This window comes from Nicotiana tomentosiformis, chromosome 12 (genome assembly GCF_000390325.3).
Source record: "Nicotiana tomentosiformis chromosome 12, ASM39032v3, whole genome shotgun sequence".
Lineage (NCBI taxonomy): Eukaryota > Viridiplantae > Streptophyta > Magnoliopsida > Solanales > Solanaceae > Nicotiana > Nicotiana tomentosiformis.
In genome coordinates this window covers 12,802,909-12,813,417 of record NC_090823.1, presented here as the reverse complement: position 1 = coordinate 12,813,417, position 10,509 = coordinate 12,802,909, and positions in this window count along the sequence as shown.

Genomic DNA, 10,509 nt, shown 5'->3' with positions numbered 1-10,509 from the left:
TCTTAGCCTCCCTCTCTCGACGCTCCTGGCTACGAACCATCTCTGTCTGCCGAGCAATGTCAACTACCTCATCAAAAGTAGCACCAGATACTCTCTCCAGAGTCATAAGTAATCGTAGGTGATATGCGAGGCCATCGATGAACCTCCTAATCCTCTCCCTATCAGTGGGAACCAACCAAACTGTGTGACGAGCCAACTCAGAAAATCTCATCTCGTACTGCATCACAGACATACCATCCTGATGTAACTGCTCAAACTGTCAACGCAACACCTCTCTACGAGACTGCGGCACACATTTCACCAAAAAGAGAATGGATAATTCCTGCTATGTAAGTGGTACAGCACCGACCGGCCTGCGCCTCTCATAAGTCTCCCACCATCTGAAGGCAGCTCTAGAAAACCCCATTTGTCTCCAAAATACCCACTATCTGAAGCATCCTCTTGCACTTATCTAGAAAACCCTAAGCATCCTCTGACTCAGCACCGCTAAATGATGGAGGTCGAAGCCTCATAAATCTCTCAAGTCTCTTCTGCTCATCATCAGCCATAACGGGGACTACCGGGGCCAGAACAGTTGCAGCCGACTAGGCTGGTAGTGCCCCCAGTATCTGAAGTCCCTGTACCACCTGATCTGGAGTACGTGCAATAGGGGTATGAGAACCTCCCCTAGCCTGATAAGTAGCAGGTACGGACTGAGCCGAAACCACCTGAACAAGGCCAGTGCAAACTGTCAATATCTGGGCAAAAGTCTCCTGAAGGCCTGGAATCTCAATGTGCACAGTTGGTGCCTGAGCTGGTCCTGTCGGCTTAGCTATATCTGGAATCTGCTCCTGAGCTGGAGCAACTGGTGGTGCTACAGGTGCTTCTCCAACTACTGTACGAGCTACACCTCGACCTCTACCTCGGTCCCGGCCTCTACCACGGCCCCGGCCTCTCGCAGCCCTAACTGGTTGCACTGGAGGCAAACCGTCCGATTCGGTAGTACGTGTCCTCACCATTTCGGAGAGAATAGAATAACATAAATTTAGTTTCAGGAATCAACAATTCACATGACAGAATACAATAAAGTGAAATTTTCCTAAGGGTTAGGCAGCCTCTCGAAAATAAGTACAGACATCTTTGTACAGATCCGCAAGAATCTACTCAACATGCTCATGACTCGTGAGACCTATGTAACCTAGGCTCTGATACCAACTTGTCATGACCCAAAATCCTAACCTGTCGTGATGGCGCCTATCTCAATACTAGGCAAGCGGACAACACCAATAACCCATAATTTCTTTTAAATACTGAAAACATAGTAATTAAGTTAAAGAGTAAATCCCACAAACATTGGAAATAAACACACTCCAAAACCGGTGTCACTGAGTACATGAGCATTTATACTTTACAAGTCTGAAAAACGTGGTCTATAATAATTTGATACCAAATACAATAAACAAAAGGATAGGGAAGGAAATACAAGGTCTGCGAAACATGGCAGCTACCTCTAAATCTTCGAAAAATTGACTATGTAAAAGAATCAACACCCATTGTATGCGAAATCACCTTGATCTGTACACGAAGTGCAGGGTGTAGTATGAGTACAACCAACTCAGTAAGTAACAATAATAAATAAAGAACTGAAAGTAGTGACGAGCTTCTCACCTAAGTCCAAATACAGTACTTTCCAATATAATAGGGTAGGCATGCTCTAAAGTTCAACATTTAATATTTCATTGAAATTTCGTATCAAGTTTGACCGAAACAGAAAATAATATTTTTTCAAAATTTCCAAAATAGTAATATATGACAGCTGAAATGCAGCAAATAATGAAATTAATGCATCCTTTCAGAGTAGCAGTCACTTAGTCCTCCCATTCACTCCAGCCTCACAGTCACTCTTTCCTCACATTCACTCTTTCCTAACAGTCACTCATCACTCGGCACTCGCACTAAGTAGGTACCTGCGCTCACTGGGGGTGTGTACAGACTCCGGAGGGGCTCCTTCAACCCAAGCGCTATATCAAGCCAATCATGGCATAAATTAATGAAACATGATGTGGCGTGCAACCCGATCCATAAATATCCTCACAATTAGGCCCTCATCCTCACTCAGTCATCAACCACTCCACTCTCTCGGGCTCTCAGAAATCATGATAAGCAGCCCAACAATAATGATATGATGCATCAATAATGAATAAGAGAGACTAAAGTAAACATGTGCAAATAGAACTGTGACTGAGTGCAAAACAATAATTTAGCAAATAATTTCACAAGTACATGACCTTTGTGGGTCCCAACAGTGTAAACATATGATTTAAACATGATTCATAGATCAATTTCTCTAATACCGGGAAAAATGTACGGATATCAACAGATTTTTCAACTACACAGTTCCATGGAATTGACCAAGTCATAATTACTACGATGCACGCCTACACGCCTATCACCTAGCATGTGCGTCTCTTCAAAACCAATCACAGAATACATATTACGGGGTTTCATACCCTCAGGACCAAATTTTGAACTGTTACTTACCTCAAGCCGTGTAATAAATTATTCTACAATGTCTTTTCCTCGTTAATTGGCCTCCAAATGCCTTGAATCTAGCCACAAATAATTTTATTCAGTCAATAAAATTTACTAAATCTGAAAGCCCATTCAACCACGAGTCTAACAATACCAATTTTACCAAAATCTGACATCAACTCGACCCTTAAATCGTCAATTTAAACCAAGAGGGCTTTCTAAATCTTTCAACTTAATTCACTAATTAAATGTCAAAAACAACTATGGATTCGGTTAATTTAACCAATATTGAGTTAGGAACACTTACCTCGTTGTGTTCCTTGAAAATCTCCCAAAAATTCTCTCTCCGAGCTCCAAATCGGCAAAAATGGAAAATGGGGCGAAGTCCCATTTTCAGATCTTAAACTCTCTGCCCAGTCATTTGCTCTACGTGATTGCGGACAACCACACACGATCGCGAAGAACAAATTTTCACTGCCCAGATTTAACCCTACGCAATCGCGGACCTTTCCACGCGATAGCGTAGCTCACTCTCACATGCCTACGCGATCGCGGACTCATCCATGCGATCACGAAGCACAAAACGTGTGACCTCTACTTCTGCTCCACTTACTCTACGCGAACGTGACCTTCTTCACGTGTTCGCAAATAACAAACTCATACAGCTACGCGATCGCGGCCCTCTTCACGCGATCGCGAAGAAAAAATCATCACTACCTCAAACAAGCCTACGCGATCGCGGACATTCTCATGTGATCGCGTAGAAGGTAACCAGTGATAGAAAACCATTATTCTTCAGTTGGAATGCCAAGTCCAAAATTGATCCATTAACCGTCTGAAATTCACCCGAGGCCCCTAGGACCTCAACCAAACATAGCGTCAAGTCCCATAACATCATACGAACTTAGTCGGACCCTCAAATTACGTCAAACAACGCTAAAACCATGAATCATACCCAATTCAAGCCTAATGAACTTTGAAATTTCAAATTTCTACAAACAACGCCGAAACCTATCAGATCACGTCCGATTGACCTCAAATTTTACACACACAAGTCATAAATGACATAACAGAGGTATTCTAATTTTTAGAATTGAATTCCGACCTCGATATCAAAAAGTCAACCCCCCGATCAAACTTCCTAAAAATTCGACTTTCGCCATTGCAAGCCTAATTCTACTACAGACCTCCAAATAATTTCCCGCACAAGCTCCTAAGTCCAAAATCACCATACGAAGCTATTGGAATCATCGGGATTAAATTCCGAAGTCGTTTACACATAAGTCAATATCCGGTCAACTTTTCCAACTTAAGTTTTCAATTAAGAGACTAAGTGTCTCATTTCACTCTGAAATCCTTCCGGACCCTAACCAGTAACTCGGTAAGTCATAAAATAACTATAAAGCATAAATTTAGTAGTAAATGGGAGAACGGGGTTATAATACGCAAAACAATCAGTCGGGTCGTTACAGTTATCGGAATTTGGTAAATTTGGTATGGTTGAACTCATATCGGAATGGGTGTTCGGATTTCGTGAAAATTCTGTCGGGTTCCGAGAGGCAAGACCCGCTTTGACGTTTTAATATGAAATTTTAAGTTGACATTTTACTATCCGAAATTATTTCTAATGAATTTTAAAGAAGTTATACAATTAATTTCGATAGATTTGAGTTGTCCGGAGGTCAATACAAGCAAGAAGGCAATTTTGGAATATTGGCATAGCTTTAAAAAGGTAAGTATATTTCCTAACCTTGAGTGGGGTAATTACCCCGTAGGCATCAAGTTTTATGTTCCATTTGTGAAATGTGAAAAGCCGTGTACGCGAAGTGACGAGTACGTACTCGGTCTTATATGTGCAAATTTTATTGAGTTAAAGTCTTAGGCATTATTGTGTAGTAAATTGGATAATTGTTGGCATTTATTAAATCATCTATTTGCCATGCCTCAATCCTTGTTTTTTGAATTTGTTTTTATATGACAATTTGATGTGATTGTTACTTGAATATTTATGTAAATTCTGTGAGTTTGTTGATTTGATATTTCCTGAAAATAATTATATTATGGATTTTTTCATCTTCAAATAATTAATGAACTAAGTTTAAACTGAGGCGTTAATATAATTATCAAGAATTTGGATTAATGAAGGCGTTGCCCTATACTGAATATTTTCTATCTCTGTTGATTGTTTTTGAGGTTTTATATACGTTGTGTGGAGCCTTGGGCTATTTTTGAGAAATTTATTGATTTTACTATATCATTGGAATTGGTTGTGGATGTTGGGTAAATTGTGATAGGAATTGATTGTGTTGTGTTGTCGTGATAATATTCCGTGTAAATTGTTGTGTGATTTGAGTTATTATTATGAGGATATAAGGGTGGTATTTTACTGTTGATATTATGTGGGTATAAGGGTGGCATTTCACCGTGGTTATGTGTGTTGGGATATTGTCTGGGCGGAGTGATAGGGGTGGCTATTAATATTGTCAGGGCGGAGGGATAAGGGATGCTATTATAGGAGTGATAAGGGTGGCTATAGGAGAGATAAGGGTGGCTATTATCAGGGATGATACGTGATGATGTGGAGTTATTGTGTTGGTAATTTTTATGTAATGATGTGGGGTTATTGCGTTGGTAAGTTTTCTTGTGATGTTGTGATTTTTCTTGTGTTTATTTTTATATCTTGTGCAATTTGTCTTGTTGTTGGTAAATTGATAATAGTTTGATCTATGTTGAAATTGAGAGCATGTGGCTATTGCCAGGCAGATTATGAAATGAAATGTGGGCACGAGGTGCTGTGAGTAAATAATGATGATATTGGCACGTGAACTGTTTGTGTAGTTCTGATATGAAATGTGAGCACGGGGTGCCGTGACTAAATGATGATGATATTGGCACGTGAGTTGTCCGTGCGGTTGTGATAGAGATATTGGCACGAGGTGCCGTGGAAATATTAAAGTGAGTTGAGACCCATATTTTTATTATTTTTAAATGAGGTGTCACATGGTGACTTTTATTTAAAAGATGTTTATTTGAAAGAATTCAAGGTAGAGTTACTTGGTCATCGCAGTACCTTGAAGGTGGAGTTGCTATCGGACTCGGACAAAGTTAGAGTGTGATCGCAAGGATTCAAGATAGAGTTTCTTGGTCGTCGCAGTCCCTTGAAGTTTTTTCATTTTATTGTACTGTTAATTATTAATCAAATAGTATTGAGTATTCGATCCTTGATATCATTTCATGTATTCAGTTAGAGTCTATGACTCAGTATTACTAGTCTTGGGAGGTTGTTTGTAACTATTTCCGCCGTTAGTTTCTATATAAAAACAAATTAGCTTGAATTGTAATTATAATCGGCTTACTTAGTCTTAGAGACTAAGTGTCATCACGGAGCCAGGGGTGGGATTTTGGGTCATGACAAAATGTGTAAAAGTTCCTTACCTTAAGGTAGATGATGAAGTTGGCTCCTCAAAATCGCCCAAGCAAGAGAGGAATGAGTGAAAATGAGCAAAAATCCCGATTGAATAACATATAATCTGCCCAGGTGTCTTCACACATGCGGGCAACCCAGCTGCACCTACGGCGAAAAAAGGTCTGCTCCTGCAGAAGTCACTTAGGCCCTCGACCAGCCGCACCTGTGAGGGCACTTATGCGGCCCTCCTCATCTTCTGTGCTTCTCTCTTCCGCGCTTGCGTGATCTCATCCGCTTCTGCAAAGCCAGCCACGCTTCTTCAACTCCGCATCTATGAAGCCCCGTCGCATCTGCGGGCTCGTAGATGCGAAAATCTTCCTCGCACCTGCGACCACTGCCCAGCTCACCCAGAACTGCTTCTGCGACCCCTTGTCCGCTTCTGCGGTCTCACATCTGCGGCCAAAAACCTCGCAGGTGAGATCACACCAAGCTTCAACAATTCCTTAAGTCCAAAACTCGACCCGATTCCAATCCGATTTGCACCCGAGGCCCTCGGGACACCATCCAACCATACCAACGCATCCTAGAACATGATACGAACATAGTCTAAGCCTAAAATCATGCCAACCAACATCAAAACTATGAATCGACAGCCGAAACCTTTCTTTAAACTTTCAAACATTCAAACTTTGACGAACACGTCGGAATTATACTAAAATATCCCGGAATAATGCCAAACTTTATGTGAAAGTCTTAAATCACAATACGAACCTATTCAAAGGCTCCGAACCCCAAACAAACATCCATAACATCAAAGTCCACTTCAAATCAAACTTAGAAAATTCTAAAACCTTCAAAATGCCAACTTTCTAGAATAAGCGTCGAAATGCTTCCGGACCACCAGATATTCAACCCGAACATACGCCCAAGTATGAAATCATCATATGAACCTATTGGAACCTTCAAATCCCAATTCAAAGGCCGTTTACTTAAAAGTCAAATCCTTGTCAACTCTTCCAACTTAAAGCTTCTGAATTTAGAATTTTCTTTCCAAATCAACTCTGAACTTCCCGAAATTTAATTCCGACCACACGTACAAGTCACAAAACATGAAGTGAAGCTACTCAAAGCTTCAGACAGCCGAACGACGTACTGGAGCTCAAAACGACCGGTCGGGTCGTTACATTCTTCGCCCACTTAAACATATGTTCGTACTCGAACGTGCCAAGAACCATTCCGGAGTTGTCCAAAATCACTGTTTAACACCTCGTGCACCTACTCGTGCCACCACAACCCATGTGAGCACATTAGCTCGATCCAGACTGAAGATCCTCCGTATAACCTTAGCTAAAAAGCCTTAGAACCAAATTCCAACATCCATAATTCTCAACGGGACCCGATTCTAGCACACGAACACCACATCAATCACTGTATCAAAATATCATCATGCACCTATGCTGAAATTACACCATGCAACACATAAGTCGTTTTCCCGTAATAACATCCTCCGACCACAATAGCTGCAATTTCACGAATTTGATGCCTGCAATATACCTCATAACACATATAAGCCATGTTCCAACTCTTGCAATACTGTCACGGCGAAAGAGATGTGTAGAAACTCATACCCACCTGCCAAATCAATAAATCATGGAGTCACTCCACCTGGCAAGAATCATTACCTCATTCTGAACGGAATAGAGATATTTTTTCTTTAATATACCCTACATAAATCGGATCGCACTGATCCCAGTTCTAATAACCTCGTCTTACCCAGTACCAGCTGCTCGGGCAATAATCCACCTCAAATATAGTCTAAATTCTTATACAGCGCCAACAAGCTACAACTCGAATGTGACCCAAAGGAAAGAACGAACTCTGGCAAAGAACCATCCATCCCGCGTAACAAATAAAATGGCCAAACCAATGTTATGGATCTATCTCAGAGATGGGAAATAAGGTACACAAAATAAGTATAAGGAATCATACTTAACATCTCACTATTGCGGTGTGCAACCCGATCCAAACAAGATACTGTTGCGGTGTGCAACTCGATCTGAATATGACATCGTTTCGGCACGCAACCCGATCCACACAACATACCCGTGGCAGCGTGCCACCCAATCTAAACAATATACCCATGGCGGCGTGCCACCCGATCCACACAATAATAAATAAGTAAAAACCCATCAAGTCGTAATTCTTATACTTACGAAATGCTCGAGTATCGACCACAAGCACACCAATTGCACAATACAACCCTGGGGAGACGGATAGAACCATACACTACAAAACCCAAGCACGACTAAGGTGCATTAAATGACCTGCATCTCGAGAGCCATCTTGCTCATATAACACCACAAGCTACTCAGGATCACAACACATGTGCGAATAATCAAGCCATCACACAACCCACATGGCACGATAGGGTATTACATAGAATAGCTGACAACAAGAATAACATCCAACACCCGAAGACTCCTCCATAAGCAATGCTACACTGAATGAACACATCCGGCCTTATGTAGAGCACACATTCACATTAGACCCACTAACGAACCTCAAACTGATTCTGATCATCCCATACTGGGCCAACAACTTTTCAAGGATATACAATGGCCCTATTCTTGACATACACAAGCAGTCGTCCAATCCGAAATAAACTCCCACAGTCCACAACTAAATGAATAGAATTCCTTTCAGGCATAAACTCTCACATTAGCGATAGTACCAGAATCTACATACTTGATTTCAAACAATCAAGTGACTAACATGTCACGCTCATACAATCTTCCCGTGAGTTATACTCCCACGAACTTCCGCACCAGGTAGCAAAGCCTGCACATCCATACCTCCAACCGTACAAATTCTATAAAGCAAATCAAGAATCCGCAAATCAATACACGATGCCTCTTACACAGGACATTATTCTCAGGCGACACTAAGATGGCGTCGACATACTCTGAACATCTGAAATCATCCCTGCTCATCCGAGCCCGTGACATTCTTGTCAACACCTAACCACAACCTTGATCCTCAACTTCCAATTTCCATACCACTCACTGCACCTAACGTGTTGCTACGCGAGAATCCAAAAATTCATCATAACCCCTGAACTACTAGTAGAATAAACACTCCATTGGCTAGAAACCTTTCACTTAACTCATTTCAGAAGAACCATTGCAACAAGGCCATATGAATCAAATACCTCTCAAATCAAGTAAATCATGGTGGCTGTCAAGCACGCACGTACAACCACAAACTACCTGTATAACTTAACACGCCGAAGGAAATGATCATTGCCACAATCATGTTGATTCAAACCATTACTAACTGACCCCACTTCTTCTAATTTACTCTTGACTTGCCTTAGAAATAATAATAATAATAATAATAATAATAATAATAATAATAATAATAATAATAATAATAATAATAATAATAATAATAATAATAATAATAATAATAATAATAATAATAATGATGATGAAACCCAACAACACTCATCCCGAGTGACCCAATTCATGAGACCACATTATTTCAATACCCATGAACCATCGCATACCCTCCTTATGCGCTCAATAACATCTCTAACTGGTACACCCATTCTGAAAGATCCTCTACGAATCCGAAATTGTTTTCTTCCATCTCTCTAACATCGCATCGTAGACTCCCGGTGCTAACACAAAAACACTCCAAGTCCCTTTCATAATCCACTGCAAAAACTAGATCCTTAACCACACAACGGACCCAAAATCCTGAGACACTCTACTTTATTTCTTGAACCTACTAGAACCATTGTTGAGAGTCACCCACCCTAACCTGGTCACGAATATAACTAACTATAACGCTCTGTTAGCACATGAACACTCTCTCAAAGAAGCAACCGGATTAATTCTTTTCCTTGTACATCACATCTACAAGAAGCATAAACTATGAGTCATCTCAAAACCTGCACATGAATCGATAAGGAAAAATATAGTATACATTAATCAAGTTCTTTGCTCGAATTACCCCTGATGTTTTCTTTTCTTAGTCATAAATAATCCACCAAGGCAATGATAACCAGAAACCGCACAAACACACACCCACGAGATCCAATCGTAGACGGCGGGCTCTCCCACTTATCTTTAAGCTACAAGCACCTAAATCTAGAACCGTCAATAACTCCTCCTTCCTGATTACCATGATCCCACATCGTCAACCCGCCAAATTCTCGAAATCCCATATTAAGGTTTTCATAAAACATTCTGAATCATTAGCCACAATCGAACATTCGACCTCCTGATAGTCGTATCATCTTCTTCAAGCGATCCAAGATCACATCCCAGTACTTGCCTCCCGCTGTGTAGAAAGTAGAACTCTTCGTAGAAACTTCATCAAGAATCACGCAACAGCTAACCTGCTCACAAGAGATAGCCCACCGGCGTAATTCCATTTCGACATCTTCAAACGACATTGCCCTGATTACAACTACCACGAAATCAGCAAACCCTCCTGAGCTAAGCTCGTCCACCAGCTGTAAAAGTCTGTTCATTCTCTATTGACATCAACTGAAAGTCCGACAATACATTCCAAACTCGAAGTCACGT